Raw genomic sequence first — 15,374 nt, 5'->3', positions numbered from 1 at the left:
CCAAATAATCTCAACATTTATCAGATTATATTTTGTTTTAATAAACTGAATCTGAAAAGTAACTAGAAACTAATACTCTCAAATGTGGTGAAGTAAAAGCAAAAATGTAAATACTCTGGCAAAGTACCTTCAATTCTACTCAAGTAAAATATTAAAAAAATGGTACTTGGAAAAAGTCAGTCAAGAACATCAAAATTGTACTTATGTACTTTAGTTTTTAGCAATGTACTTTTCCGTAAATATTTTGTTTAACTTCAAATTCGAGACTGAAGAATTGTTGCTTCACTAGGTTCATAGTGTTACCTAACATTCACATAAGCACTGTACTTAAGTACAATTCCGCAGGAGTTTTACTATTTGAATATACTTTTACACAGCTGCATTTACTTTCTAGCTTTAGTTCCTACTTTTTGCAATTGAAGATTCCTAAAACAAAATCCAATTAACTCATAAATTACCATAAAGTACCCACCTCGCGCTCAATGACAGCTGGACAGGGCAGGTTCCACCCCGTGACCCTGAACAGGATAAGAGGATAAATATGATGGATGTCAGTACTTTTATTGGTTGAAACCTGTTTACCAGTTTTGCAATTTTTGTTCCAGAACAAGTTGCTATAGGTAACAGCACTAAATTCAGTATAGATTCACACATTGGACTTGTTGCGCTTCAACTTGGATCACACCTCTTCAAGCATTTCGTTAGTCAGACATTAGCCCCCAAAATATTTTAGATTCCACTAATTGCGCTTGCCTGTGCACATCTGCAAGATTTTATGTGAGCCCAAAGAAACTTCCCTTAGCCAGCAACGTGAAGTAAAATATAAGCAAATGAGGGTTTTGAATCGAGGGGGCATTTGATTGCCACAAACACTTGAGTCCTACGTGCGCGCACAGCGCTGGCTGCATGCCAATCTTCTATTCAGTGGGAAAGAAAAACGGGTGCGTGCGGGCTGGTGCGCGTGCACGCACGCACGCACGCAGCAAAACAGATGCTCGCGTCGCGCAGACAGTGGAGAGCACAATCCGCGTGCAGCCACCGCGAGGCGAAGACCTACCAACGAGCCGTGAGCTAGGAGCGGACTCCAAACGGTAAGACGATTGTTTACTGCAACTTTTAATGTTGTAACCTGCAGAAAACGGACGAGCTGTAGCGCGGGTGAAGACGTTGCCGGGAAATGCGTGTTGTCCTTTAGATGAAAAGAAACCAAAAGCGTTTGCAGGACTTAGCGTTCTTTTATTAATGAGATCGACGCTCGTTCTTAACCCAGTGATATGAGGCATCACTCTAACGCTGTCTGTTAGCAGTCAGAGAGACTCCAGCTGACACATGAGCCATTGTTTGGTGGAGGGAAGATGTGCAGCCGCTGTCAGAAGTTTATGATAGATGAGGAAAAACCTCCCTAGATAGAGGAAACCTTTAAGTCAAGAACTGCTCTTCTCATCTCTAATTGGACCTCAGCATCTTGGATTACACAAGAACTTGTTCTTATTGCGCAACAAGGAATTGAAGAAGCTAATTAATAGATATTCAACCATATAGCGAAGTGAACTCTTACCCAAATGGTTCACTGTGATATTTTTCCACCCTTATTACTTATGGGACTCTTCCTTTCCACTCCTCTGCAGTCCACTGATTTATGTAATGTAGCTGGAATGAAAAGTGCTGCGCAGGGGGTGGAAATCTGGCTTACTGAAAGTCAAACAGATGAGGAGGCTTGTTTTAATCATTAGTCTCATGGTATCACTGACATGAAGCTTGTGCTGGGGAATCAGGGTTTATACTCGCAGGCCTCGGCCACAGTTCCCATTGCACAGAGGTGTGTGCAATGAGGATGAAATCACAGTTAACGTTATTATTTTCCCCGTTTAATCCCATATATGTGGCCATTAAAGGGGTGATAAACACGAACAAAACATTTCACTGCAATAATATGCCTTCGGGAGGCTGATCGGGTTGTTGATCAATACTAATGACTCACCGATTATTTCACCAGATGCTCGAGATTGTTTGTGCAAGTGCTCAGATGGAGCATGGCGATGCGAGCAAGAGACAGCAGCGAGCCAAGATTTGTTTCACCCTATAATATTTGTTTGCCCTGGCAGCAAACGCTCGTCTTAATATCACACCGTGGGTATAAAATAACAAAAGCATTTCAGTTTTAGTGGGTTGTCTTCCAGTTGCTGACTTTGCAAAAACGTGTCAAAATATGTCATTGGTTTAGAAGTGAAAATGTGAATGCCAAAGCTGTGAGGCTTAACATTACTTGTTACTTATTTAGTCCTTTTGCTACCCTTTGTACAGTACTATGCACAGGCTCCGGGCACTAAAAGGACAGAACGACTGCTTTCAAAACAATGACATTAATGATTTTTATTTGTTATTTCAATTCATACAAAGTGCAAAAGATTTCACCTGCACATACTGTACTTTTCCATGGCATTTATAGTGTTTAGGTTCCAGTGTCTCGAGGAACTTGTCTCTTTAATCTCCCTCCATAATGTATAGAGTGATGCTCTTGCAAACTTTGGCCAATGACGCACGCTGGCTGTTAACTGGCCTTGTTGTCCCAGGTTGGGGCTCTCATAATTAATACCAGACATTATTTAAAGGCTCAACCCACAAAACAAAAAAATATACCACTTTAATGTCCTGTCGGACCTCGTGCATATGACAATTAGTGAGCACGTTCTGTGACTCTCTCTGTCCCCATCTGAATGAGGCCAAAAAAAGGGCTAAAAATACACAAATATTTAATTCAAGTTCATCTTACTTTCTCACTTTTGACTCAGCACCTTTACCAGCTGCTCCCGCAACCTGTCAAAGTTATTTAAAAAAAGCAGCATTTTAACAGACTTTTGCAGCTTGCACAGTTTGAGAGTTTAATGCTTGTGTGCTGTGTGGTTAGCATGAAACACAATACCTACTGCACCACCGTACACTTAGACTTCACCAGAGTTATTGGGTAGAGCCTCACTCCTCATCTGGGTACCAATTCTGGCACAGAGTGGCTCCACTAGGAAGATATGCAGCTGACGTCCTTCGACTTAAATGGATAAATGGCTGTTCAAAGAGAGAAAACGAGAAAACAAAGTCAATTTCAGCATCAGTGGCCAGTAACTTAATACGCAAAATTTATGGAACTTGTTTTTCTCATGAACAGTTAAATCAGCAGCACTGTTAGGTTTTACTAATTATTCACCCTAAATTAACTCATGTTTCAAGGCATAAGGGGACATTGTATTTTCAAGTTGAACCAGCTTAAAATGATTCACAGCAGACTTATGCACAGACTTGAGGGTGGGTCTGATCTTTTCGTGTAACTTTGGGTATTTCCCAATATGTCAAACCATTTCTTTTACCAGAAAACCCCCAAAACAACAACAACAACAAAAAAACCCACAAATGGCAGTAGATAAAAAACACCACATGTAGAAGAACCCAGTAAAATCTTGAAAGCAGCGATGATGGAATACCAAGTTACAGATGAGCTAATGATGCTCTTTTACCTCAGAATAAAGAAACAGCTAATGGAAACACCTGTTAATGCAAATGTTTGTGGTTTTTTTTTTGTTTTTTTTTTTTTACTTGTTTCATTAAATCTTGAGCATCGTTTGAATGAAAACCCCTTACTGCATTTCCCTCCGGTGGCCAAGAGGGGTGATTTAAAGTCATCGCTTTTTACATGGTTTTGTTTACATTACGTAGAGCAAGATGACTTAATGCATTTAATTAAGGGTTCAAAGTCCCCGAGAAACTCTGATCATATGGGACTTATTAGTGTTAGGCAAGAAACAAATTAGCTTTCTCTTACAAAAATATTTGTTGCCATGCTTCTAAAAAAACAGCCCACAGTCTGAATTTGTCACATCCGATCCCGTGCAAGCTTGAACTGCAGTTTCATGACAGCCGAGCCTGTGTTCTTAGCATGCTGATGAAATGGTTCGTCACTTGTTTTTCTCAGCTGCTCGGTCCTTCCATACCTTTCACGGACATTAACAGTGACTGCCCTACAAGCACAGCTCATTTTGGTTTGGTTCAGAAATGTTATTCCTGGCCAGAGGTGCTCGCTCTTTTGCAACACCCAAGAGTGACACAGCGGGGTAATACAACCCGCTGCGAGTATCAGAGGTAACTGTTTCGACATTGTTTCTGGTGTTTATTAACTGCAGGCTAATGGCTTTTAAAATTGTGTTTACTTGGGGAATTATTACAACTCCCACGACTTTTCTTCTGAGCGCAGTTCATTGAATTAGTGGGATAATATAAGTTTCAGTTAAAACATGGAGGTTAGTTTATCTCTGCACGATGATTATAAACTCCAGATTCTTGCTTGGGGTTATTCTCACAATACACGAATAGAAAACAAATGTATTAGAGAAATGTGTGTGTGTGTGTGTGTGTATTTATGTGTGTGTAGCCTATTTGGTTTACATTTGAATCCATATTTAGTTGCATGCAAACTTCTGTTCTTTTTCTTGGCTGAAAGATTCACTAATTCAGTGATTCAGTGTTGGGAAGAGTGTTAGCAGCCAAATATCTCAATGAAAAGTAAAAGTTGACGTTATGAACAATGATCTCTTTGAGATTCTTACTTGATTGTTGAAACTGGTTTAATGCTGCAGATGAACTAGGTGGCCTAATGCCAGGTCCAGATTACACAATATTTTGTCTGATAACATATTCACTGTCAGACAATTACAGAGACATAAATTTATGCTGTCACCTGCTTATGAGATGTAACAGAGTACACATTGTTTCTTAAAAATCACTTCACTTGTGATGTCCATGGGAAGAAGGCGCAGGACCAGCTAGATACACTTCCTGCTTTCATCAGGAGTGTTGTTCCAATAGCTCCACAAAATGTTCTTCTTGTTGCATTTTGACCTTGTCGCACGCATCACTCCTCCTCTACTTTAACTCGATTACAGGTGTGTGCAGATGAGCGGCCTGTGCTTTGTAATTAACGTCACGCAGCGTGTTGTGGAAGCTGTAAAATGTGTGGCACCTTTTTTCTTTGTGTAAGGACATTGTGAGGTCCCCCAGGTGAAGTACTGTATTGCATTTCATCCACTATGACCCTGTAAACACTTGGTTTTAAAGTGTGTTTTAAGCGACAAAGACACATCAACTGTCCATATACGTGTATTCCCCATGAGTCCAGCAGAACACTTGTCTTCAGATTGCAGATGCAATATTTCTCAGATGTGCTGGATGGGCTTTATTAAAGCGACACAATGCAATATTTTTGCTAAAATATTTATTTCAGACTCAATGAGCAGCACCGTTGCTGACATATTCACTTTGAGAAGTTCTTGCGAGAGTCTCACCCTTCTGACCAATCAGAGAATTTCAACTCTTTCACCTTGATTTGTAAGTTTTGCAGCTTCTCATTGGTTGTAATTTGATATACCTGAAGTGCTGTGCAGAGTATGGCAGAGTGTAGCAGGGCAAAGGTAAGAGAGCATAAAGAATCAGGGAGGGGGAGGACTGGGTAGAACAGAGTGGATTGTGTCATACTTGCACTAGCTTAGGTTGCATCTTGTGGCTTTAATTACTTTAAGTACTAGTCATTTAGTCCTGATTTAGTGTCTACCAACTACTGGGGAAACACTGTACAGGTATTTGGCAGATATTCCATTAATTACTTCACAATGTTGAACAGATCTGCTGTTTGGTACTGAGCAGATGGTTTACAGTAGGTTTATCTGAGCATTTTCACTGAAAACAGCTGCATGCTAATGCTCAACACAAGGTTAATGAAAACCGTCCATAAGATCCAACCACTGAGCCAAAGTAAAGTAAGACTTGGGATGAATTCATCCCATTTAGCCAAGCTGTCCATTTCTTTGCTCTCTTACTTTCTGCCATACTGAGCACAGGCCCTCATCCATTAGTTATCATAAAATTATCAAATTTAAAATTGCTAGAAAACCTTATAATCAGTCCAAAATAACTTAAATTCTCTGATTAGTTAGAAGGATGAGACGTGCTCAAAAACGTTTAGAGGAAAATATTTCTGCACTGCTGCCAGTGCTGTTCTGCGTCTGTAAGCTTTAGAGCATAAGTTCTACTAAAAATATTACATACTGTAGCTTAAATTTAAAGAAATAGGATCAGTGCAGTTGTGAAAACAAGTTAGGACAGTTTGCCAACCTCTTGATACCTGTAAATCTAACTCGATAAAAGCTGTGTTCCTAAAAAAATTAGTTTTTGCACATAAAGTTGTTTTATGAAGGATAATGCAATAAGGCAAATGGGTTTATTTCCCATGTGGTTCTCAGTGGGAGGTTGAAGTTGCAGCAGCAAGAGAGCACAGAGGTTGACTAAAACAGTACAGAAGCAATAAAGAGTATAACAGCATACACATTGCCAAATAAACTCAACAACAAAGAAGACTAATCCAAGGAAAATTAGAATATTATCATGTCAAAGCGACAGCATATTCTTTATTTTATGGGGCATGTGGTCACAGCCGGTAGCATCATGCTGTTAGTGTTGGGATGTGTACACTAAAGAGAGGACCAGACCCAGTGTGGAGGGAGTTGTTGCAGTAAGGTTTAAATATTATTACTGGGAGCCACCTAAGACTAACATACAAGCATAACAAATATAGCAGTTAAATTTAGGTGTCAAGATTAATGAGCGCCTTGCAGAATCGGCAGAGCAGATGCACACACAGTGTTCCCCATTTCATCCACTCACGGAGGAAACAGTTAGTTTAATTACCAGAAAAAATAAAAAAGCATTGAGAGGTCCAGTGAGAAACAGAGAAATGTCGAATTAGATATGATATGAGATTCCATGATTTCATGCTTAAAGAGAAAATTGTCAGAGTGCTGTTTTCGCCAAAATACTTGTTGTAGTTATAGGTTATAGGCTAATTGTACGCTAGAAAATGTGTATTAATCGTTTTTTTTTTTATAAACTCTATCTTTGCTCTAGCTCTGTCTCTATTACACTTTTAGTTTTTAATTTATTTGTTCAAAAACATATGCAGTTGTCTCCAAAATTTCTCTTTGGATAAAGCTGTTTTGATTTCTTAGCAGTGGTGTGGCACAAAAATGCAGCCTCATGAGGCCCTTAATTAAGAGCAATTAAGCATGTTTTTATGTTACTGAACATAGTGTAATTACACTCACTGTGAGCTTTTAGAACATTATTTCTGTCATGTTTTTAGATCTTCATTGTGACGTAAAACAAAGATGGAGAGTTGCAGCTTTCAAAAAGACCTTAGCATCTATTGACGGAGAGGAGAGAGAATCCAGGTTTTGTTACTTTATCCATTATTTTTCTACGATCACTTTTCATGTGGAATATTTATGCGCAACAGGGTTGACGAGGAGAAACTGAAAATATTCCAAAAATGTTTTCTTTTAACTTAACCATTAACCATTTACCATAAGTGGCTATTCACAAATGTTGATAATAAAACATTTAATAACATAATCCCACATAGCATATTTTTTCTTCCAAAATATCAACTCTTATCGTGCCACAGCCAATTTGTCTCACTAAAGCATTATAAGCAGATAAATTGAGTATGGACTTAGACTTGGGTCTGTAGTATCACACTGTGCAATTTTTTTATTCTATATGTCCATTTTTTTTCCATTACTAAATGTTGTCCTCAATTTATTTAAAAATGCATTGCATCAGAAAATAATCATCCAGTGACTTCATTCCCCCCAAAACATAATCATCTTTGCACTTACGTTGCCTAAAAACAAACATTTTTTTTTTAAGCGACTTGCTTGATGTTAATGAGCCATCTCAGTTTGTTGCAGGCAGCAGAGGAAGCAGCTTAACTGACTACTTGAAGTTGCGGTGGAAAAATTCCTTTTACTGTAAACTGCTGAAAATAGTGGATTGAGATTATTTGAGCAGCCACATCATGGGCTCAGCTTGTCTGGCATCCTCACTAAATGGTGGTAATGCGCCTTCATTGTCAATGAAGGCGCATTACTGTCTACATTAGACTTCTGCTAGCAAGTACCAGACCATTCGATGAGATCTGAGTACTGTTCTTTGAAGATACAAAGTTTAATCAATGGGTGGCACACGAAAAGACAAATGCTATGGTGAAGCAGAAAGATGGGTGAAGTGTGGGAAAGGCATCAGTCTCAATCTTCTGTTGCTTCTGTGTTCAGCAGATCCCCAGGTTTCACCATGGAAGATGGTACAGCAAAGAGAGAAATGGGTATGGCAAGAAGGCCTTTATAGCCCTATGGCAGGAAGAAGTGTGTTTGAGGTGTGGTCCTGCTTCAGGACTTGAGATAAACCTTTTTCTATACATTACTTCATACAATTTGAGATAATGCCTTACAGATGATTGAAAAAAAAAATGCATTCTATCTCCCTAAGAGACCTACTGTCATCTTTACTCCTTTAATAGTGAAACTGCATCGGTAGTCATTGTCAGATACTTTTAACACACATATGCTCTGTATCTGTTCTTGTGAGCACTGCCGATGTATTCACACTAAAATAAATTGAAAGTAGCCCCTGTTTCTGCACAAATGTGATCAAACATACGGAGCTCTGAGCCACTGTAATGTTTGTCTTATCAGTTCAACTAGTAAATGATCTGTTTGGGTGAAAGGGACATAAAGAAGAGATGGTGAAAAGAAGTTGAAAAAAAAAGTTCTTAATAATAATAATATACTCACAGTAAGTACAAGGGACATGGATGGGTATGGACAAGGGTTAATTTTAGAAGAATATTTATTGCCATATACTTTGATTATCGATGCATACATTTATAACCATAACTAATTGTCCAACTGGTTAAGGTGGATTTATATGTACTTCTCTTTTTGTGCTGTTAAGTGGTTATTAAGGTAACATAATTTATTAGTTGATCATAGATTTCAGCTAGAGTCTCGTGCTAGTGATAGCTGCATTTGCATATTGTAGTTTCAAGTAAATCGCTTGTACCAATTTAATTTGCACAACTCCCAAAAGGATTCCTACGTATGATCAGAGAGTTGTTTTAGCCAATGCATGAATATGTTACTGCACAACCTAAACTATTAAGAGTCAGTTCTTCTGGTAGTTAAAGCAGATTGACTCTGAATCTCCCGGACTTCATCCACATTGCATAAAGTCCATGAGTTCTGTCGGCTGTCGGATCCAACATTCATTACTTCAACGATCGAGTCTTAAGCAAACTTTCTGCACACCTCCAGTTAGACTTTGTCGCAATCTGCAAAAGCGGACGAACCGAAGTTGTTTTTTGTGCCTCGATGGTGTGAATATTAAGGTACTTGTTTTAATTAGATGAAATTGTCAAACTGTTAATCCAGCAAACAGTAAACATTTTGTTATAATCCTGAATTTCTGAGCAAACGTTTGGTTTCAGGCTTTTTGAGGGCCTACTGTATATTGTGGTCCAGTGTACTTCTTTGACTATTAATGAGGGATATTAATACTCTCCTGTCTGCTAGTTCTCCCATGACATAATGTGGAAGAATGCAGCTGGAAAGTGATGCTTGATATAGTCCTGACCGATGTATTGGCTAAAATGCTGACGGTTCACCATACATAGGCTATATATTCAGTACATGTAAAACAATTTATTTTCACTAGGTTTCTCAGACCAAATACCACACAAAATTAGTTTGGAAAGACATGTTGGAGTCAGTCAGTACCCACCACACCAGACTCCAGAGTCTATCGTTGAAGAGTTTAAACAGACGCCTTGTGAAGCTGCTCCTATTTCAAGACGCTGGCAGGACGGGGAAGTCCGAGTCGAATCCCTAGTCTGCTGCTCCTGGCCCTGATCTATCTCGTTCATCGGCTCTGCTAACACTGTCTTGTGGTTTGGACCGAGTCGCTGTCATTTCACTGGAATTTCCTGCCATCTGTGCTCAGTCAAAGTTTCTCACAGATCCACACCTGCTTGTAAATGTTTTGGTCTGCCAGGACGGGAAGGTGGAGGGATAGGTGAGCTCTGGTGGAGGAGGAAATAAGGCTTCTTTTTGCAGTTTAGATATAATGAAAACAACATTAACACGTTCTTAAATGTATTGAGAATTTTCCCTGATACTGAGACAAAAAGATGACATCGCATATTTTAACACAGGTTACAGAAAATCAAACGTCACGTATACCTAATAATCATAAATAATGTGCTACGATCTTTTGGGGTGGCAGTGGCTCAGTTGGTAGCGTGGCCACCTACCAATCATAGGGTCGGAGGTTAGTGACCCGCTTATCGCGACCACATGTCTAAGTGTCCCTGGGGAAGACACTGAACCCCAATATGGCACATCCACATCCCTAGCTTTGCAGTGCCGGTCCCGAGCCCGCTAGAAATTGGGGCATCCAGAGTAAAAACTGTGCCAAATCAACCCTGAACTCACAGGATAAGCTGGAAGCTCTGTTGTAAAAACAAATTAGCAATAAAACTATGAAAAAAACACAGCTATAAGTATCAACAGTAATTTTTACTTGAAAATTTGGTATTTTTAGGACGCACACTTATTTACTTTCATTTTTAAGGTAAGGCTGATATGTATGTCAGTTAGCTTAGCTTAGCATAAAAATTGGAAATGAGGAAAAACAGCCTTTCTCCCACAACGGTAATAAAAATCCACCTAAAGCTAACTAATTAGCCCACCAAATCGTTGTTTATGCGTCTCCATTTAAGACAAATAGTGAAAATTGCTTTTTGTGGTTTTATGGGGGTTATTTTCTAAATGTGCAGCAGTGGCTCAGTAACTGAGTGCTCGCCCATCGTCGACAGGGCTTGTGGTCTGAGGCCTGGATATATGTTGAAGTGTCTGGACGAGACACCGAATTCCCAAACAGCCCAACCCCAGGTGTCAAGGTTTTGTTATTGTCAGTCACAAGGGATAGGTGCAAAGGAAGGGCGCCCAGTGTGAAATAAATGTGTTGACCACAAGATCTGCTGTAGTAATAACAGGAACAAGTCAAAAGAGAATAAACGAATGATTAAATAAATTTTCTTAACGCTTTGTTTGGAGGACAAGTAACGTTTAAAAACCTTTAACATTTAAAGTATTCAGAAAAATTTACTTAAATATAAAGGTAAAATTGGCCCTGTTTCTGATTTATTAATTAAATATAAAATGACATATTAACATAATAAATTAAATGTAGTATAGATATATCAAAATATTATTACTATCAGACATGCATAAATGTGCATACAACATGGTACTTTAAAATATTTTGGGATAATTTTTGCCTTTATAAGATAAATGTAAGTGAGGAGCAGCCAGGAAACATGAAGAAGAGGTCCCAGCTAGATTCGAACCCAGGAGACTGCGGTTCTGCAATAAGCATTCAGCTCCAGAGTGCTCCAACATTAGTTTTGTAGGTGGTTGTGGTGGAGCTAATTATAAATTCTTAGTATACTTTTACTTTTTCTTCTGTATGTGTACATTCTTGGAGTGAAAAGCAAAACACTTTCCACTAGAATAAAGTTTAACAGTACGGTGAAAAATCAAACGCTCAGCTCCTCCAAAATGGACGTCTGTGTCTTATCTGATGTCAACTGAAAAAAATTGTTTATTGTAAATGAAAATGGCTTAATTTAATGCAGATAAAAATGCTCCATCCAGTGAAAATAAACATTTGCCTTGCAGACACTGTAGGTTGCACATTTCTAAAACCTCTGTGTGCCGTATTAACTGGCTCACTGTAGAGAGAGAGTCCTGGGAGGATGTCTGTCTCTAAAGTTAACCGTAATTTAATTCTCATACAAAGATGACTGAATTGTCAAAACACATTCTCATTTTGTGCAACATGACACCGTGTTATTCACCTGCTCTCACTGAGTTTACTTAGCCTCAAAATCCGAAAAGTGCCAAAAAAACTTTTTCTGGCTGCAGTCATACAACACAATATCCTACAGTATTGTGGAATTGCACATGCAGTAAGTGATATCAAGTTCATCAAAATAACAGAAAGAGATTTTATTAGTGCAGGGCTGTGAGTTTCACATTTGGCACAGGGAAGCTGCATTAATCACATCTATTAAACCAGGTCACAGCACAGGGTCAAAACACCTAAAGGGCTGTCATGACCCAGCCCTGGTACCGAATTTCACATTATATAGTTAAGTTCAGGGCAGCGCGGTGGTGGTCCCCATTTCCAATCCACCAGCTGGCTGCAGCCTTTCTGTGTGGACTTGCATGTTCTCTCATGCTTTCATGGGTTTCCTCCAAGTGCTCCTATTTCCACCCACAGTCCACAGACATGCATGTTGGTCTAATTGGTGACTCTAAATTGCCTATAGGTGTGAATGTGAGTGTGATAGGTTGTCTGTCTGTGTGTGTCTGTCTGTGTTGGCCATGAGATAGACTGAAGACCTGGCCAATGACAGCTGGGGAAGGCTCCAGCCCCCCGATGACCCTGAAGAGGATAAGCAATTACAAATAATGGCTGGTTCTATTTCAGTCACACAATTATGGACTTTTATTCCAATTAGCCACAACATTAAAACCATTATAAGTAAATTCACTTGTTTCAGTTATCCTGGAAGATGATGGATGAAATTTTGAGGTTCTTCCTTCCTGACATGATATAATAAACATCAGTCTCAATGGCTTACAGAGAAGGAATTTGGCATTTGTTGGGGCTGGATTATTTATCCACTTGTGAAGACCCATCCAGGATAACTATTGTTCCCATCTGATCATTGTTATTTGTAAAGGACTGATGTGATGGACCTTTTAAGCTTGACTCACACTTATGTTTGATTTGGATAACAATTTGACTTTCACCAATATTGACCACTCACGGAGGAACCAAGTTATCCCGGTAAACCTTGGCTCTCGGATTATTTTTCATGTAAATATCCACCGGATCTTTATCTTTGGCACAAAAAAGCAACACGCTTTGCTCCGTTGAGGTCTTGTGGTGGAGCTTTGCATTCCTCACTTCAGTTTCAAGATGTGCCTCTGTCTCTGTGGTTTTGTCCCCTGGACAGGTCTTTGAGTATACTTTAAGGCATTGGTATCATCACTGAATTTTATCACGGTTTTGGTGCCTCTTCGTTAGGCTGGCCACTTATTCGGACGGTGCACCGATTTCTACTAGTGTGGAAAAATCATCACCTTTTTAACCCCCGGTCAGTAGACCTGGCTACAAGAATCAGTTTGAACCATCAAAGTGGCAACGTCCAGCTATGTAGGCCTGGAATGGCATGAATCTGTCCAGATTCTTGATACACCTGGATGCTCACATGACCTTACACACTATTCATTCATTTGAACACCAGGTAAATATGTAGTCTATAAAGGCTCTTCATGTTCACTTACATTTAGACAAATGCAAGTATCCCATGTCATATGGTTTTCATAAATGCATTTTATTAGTTTTGAAAATACAAAACTTGCATGACTTCTCACTTGAAGTTGTTTAACTTGAAATGATGAGATGAATGAATAAACTGCAGAGACTTCAAGTTTATGAAAAAAAACATTGTGATGGCCAATCAAGTCTTGGCAGAACTGTTTCCTCAAAGAGGCCATAATATGCATAAATTAGTGCTCGTATTTTATTGAGTGGCATTATTGAAATAGTTGTGTGATTTTCAATTTTAAAAACAGCTCATCTGTTCAAATGATTGAAATGGTTTGTTTTAGCTCCTGTGTCTTTAAAGCCCTTCCCCCAGGCCCACTCGGCTTTTATTGTCCACCCGTTCTCTTGGTATACTTAGCGGATGTGAGAACTCAAAACAGAGGTCTGTGCATAGACTTCTATGATGTTCATATGTCATCCTTTTGGACTTGGTGAAAGACTGATCAGACCCAAGCCTATATAGGGCAGACTATAACCTGTACTTTTCACTTAGTGAGCATGCAAACATGTGTTCACCTCAACCTTTGGCCATATTTGTAATGCTGACATTAACTATAATATGGCCTCTTTAGGAAATTAGTGTCTTCAGTACATCCTGATGTTTGATAGGTTTAATGTTATATACTGGACAGTCAATGTGTTTTATCTGCAAGGCTAGAATCATAGCTGGGGGGAAATGATTAAATAACAACCAACTGCACAGAGTTTTCCAGTAATATGTAGTCATGCAATAAATTTCCCAGGTGCAAAATGTGTGTAAAAGGTGTAGTAGTCTACAGTAGGCAAGAAAAGTGCTCATTTAATTTCCTCTGGATAAATAAACTAATAAAAGTAGAGTGAATTGTGATTTATTAGCAAAGATCGATCCCACTAAATTGCTAAATTGGTTTCACAGAATTACCCATTTTAAAAACTGAGGTCCTGAAACACAAATCATTTTGGGAAGTGTAAACTCTCAGTCTCTGGCCAACCCGGATACTGGCCTCTCATGTCCTGTGTAGTGACGGTAATGAAACTAGTTACATAATTCGCATTTGTTTAAAGCGCAGCCAGGCTCATTTATGAGATTTACTTCTTTTGCAAACATAAAATTCTAACCAAAAATATACTACACCTTGGTATTTCTACATACAAAAACTGTCCTCTTGTGTTTTAAAGTCTTCCACGCAGATTTGTCTTCTTAAACTCATTTGGTTGCATATGGTTTTAATTCAAATGCAGAAAAAGCTATGTCCGGCCATGATTGCGGCTTCAGGTTTGAATTTTAATAAATGATAATAAAGCCAGTGATCTTATTTTGTTAGTGGCATCAAAAGCAATGCCCAAAAGTACTACACAAGCAAGGAACCATGCATAGAAATATGCAATTAAATACTGTACAAACTGGAAGATTGTCCACTCTTTGTGATCATTTTGTGTCCTAAATCCATTGCTAATGCACAATATTGATTAGTGCAACTGTAAAAGAATGACTAGCAGGAGTGATGAGCGGTTCTGTCTTCGGACTTACTAAACGTACACCGCTGTTTCCACATGTCGCATTAAAAACATTGACATAAAATAATTAGCTATGGTGTACAAACATTTTATTTGTATAATATACCTTAGATAATGTACGGTACTGTAGATGTGCTGTACACTCACAGAACATTGTGCCATTATTTTACCTTTATGTGTACAACGCCTTGTCACTGGGGCTGTACCCCGTAAGAAGGCCACATTTATACCCTTCACACTGGTACTTATTTGTACCCTTGTAGTAATAATTGTACTCATTCATTAATTTAGAATGTACTTTGGGAGACAGAAATGGACCCCAACTGTACCCCCGTTTGTGAGAGTGTATTGAGAGGATCTAATGTTTCAGTATTCAGTAGGAGGAGGATTAGGAAAATGTTGTTTGTGTATTCACATCTCTCATTTCAATAAGGATCTTTTTCCCATGTTTAAGTTTGTAAAAAGTTTGTAATTCAAGCACCAAAGTGCTTATTGTTGAGACAAGTACACATTTGCTTGTCCTGAAAGGCCACAGCTGTGTTTAG

General features: G+C 38.9%; 1 protein-coding gene across 2 annotated transcripts in view; it reads left to right on the top strand.

The window, feature by feature from the left end:
* Window positions 1-949: 949 nt before the first annotated feature.
* LOC137140707 (zinc finger protein GLIS1) overlaps window positions 950-15,374 on the top strand; it is a 44,684-nt gene continuing 30,259 nt past the window's right edge. Inside the window, exon 1 of one of the 2 annotated variants that reach the window (XM_067529233.1) lies at window positions 950-1,091. The gene's annotated coding sequence lies outside the window, so the exon portion shown is untranslated. The remainder of the gene's footprint in view (window positions 1,092-15,374) is intronic. The other variant, XM_067529232.1, reaches the window with a different exon arrangement.

The sequence above is a fragment of the Channa argus genome, chromosome 14 (assembly GCF_033026475.1).
Source record: "Channa argus isolate prfri chromosome 14, Channa argus male v1.0, whole genome shotgun sequence".
Lineage (NCBI taxonomy): Eukaryota > Metazoa > Chordata > Actinopteri > Anabantiformes > Channidae > Channa > Channa argus.
The sequence above is the reverse complement of the archived record's forward strand: the minus strand, read 5'-3'. Positions and strand labels throughout refer to the sequence as shown.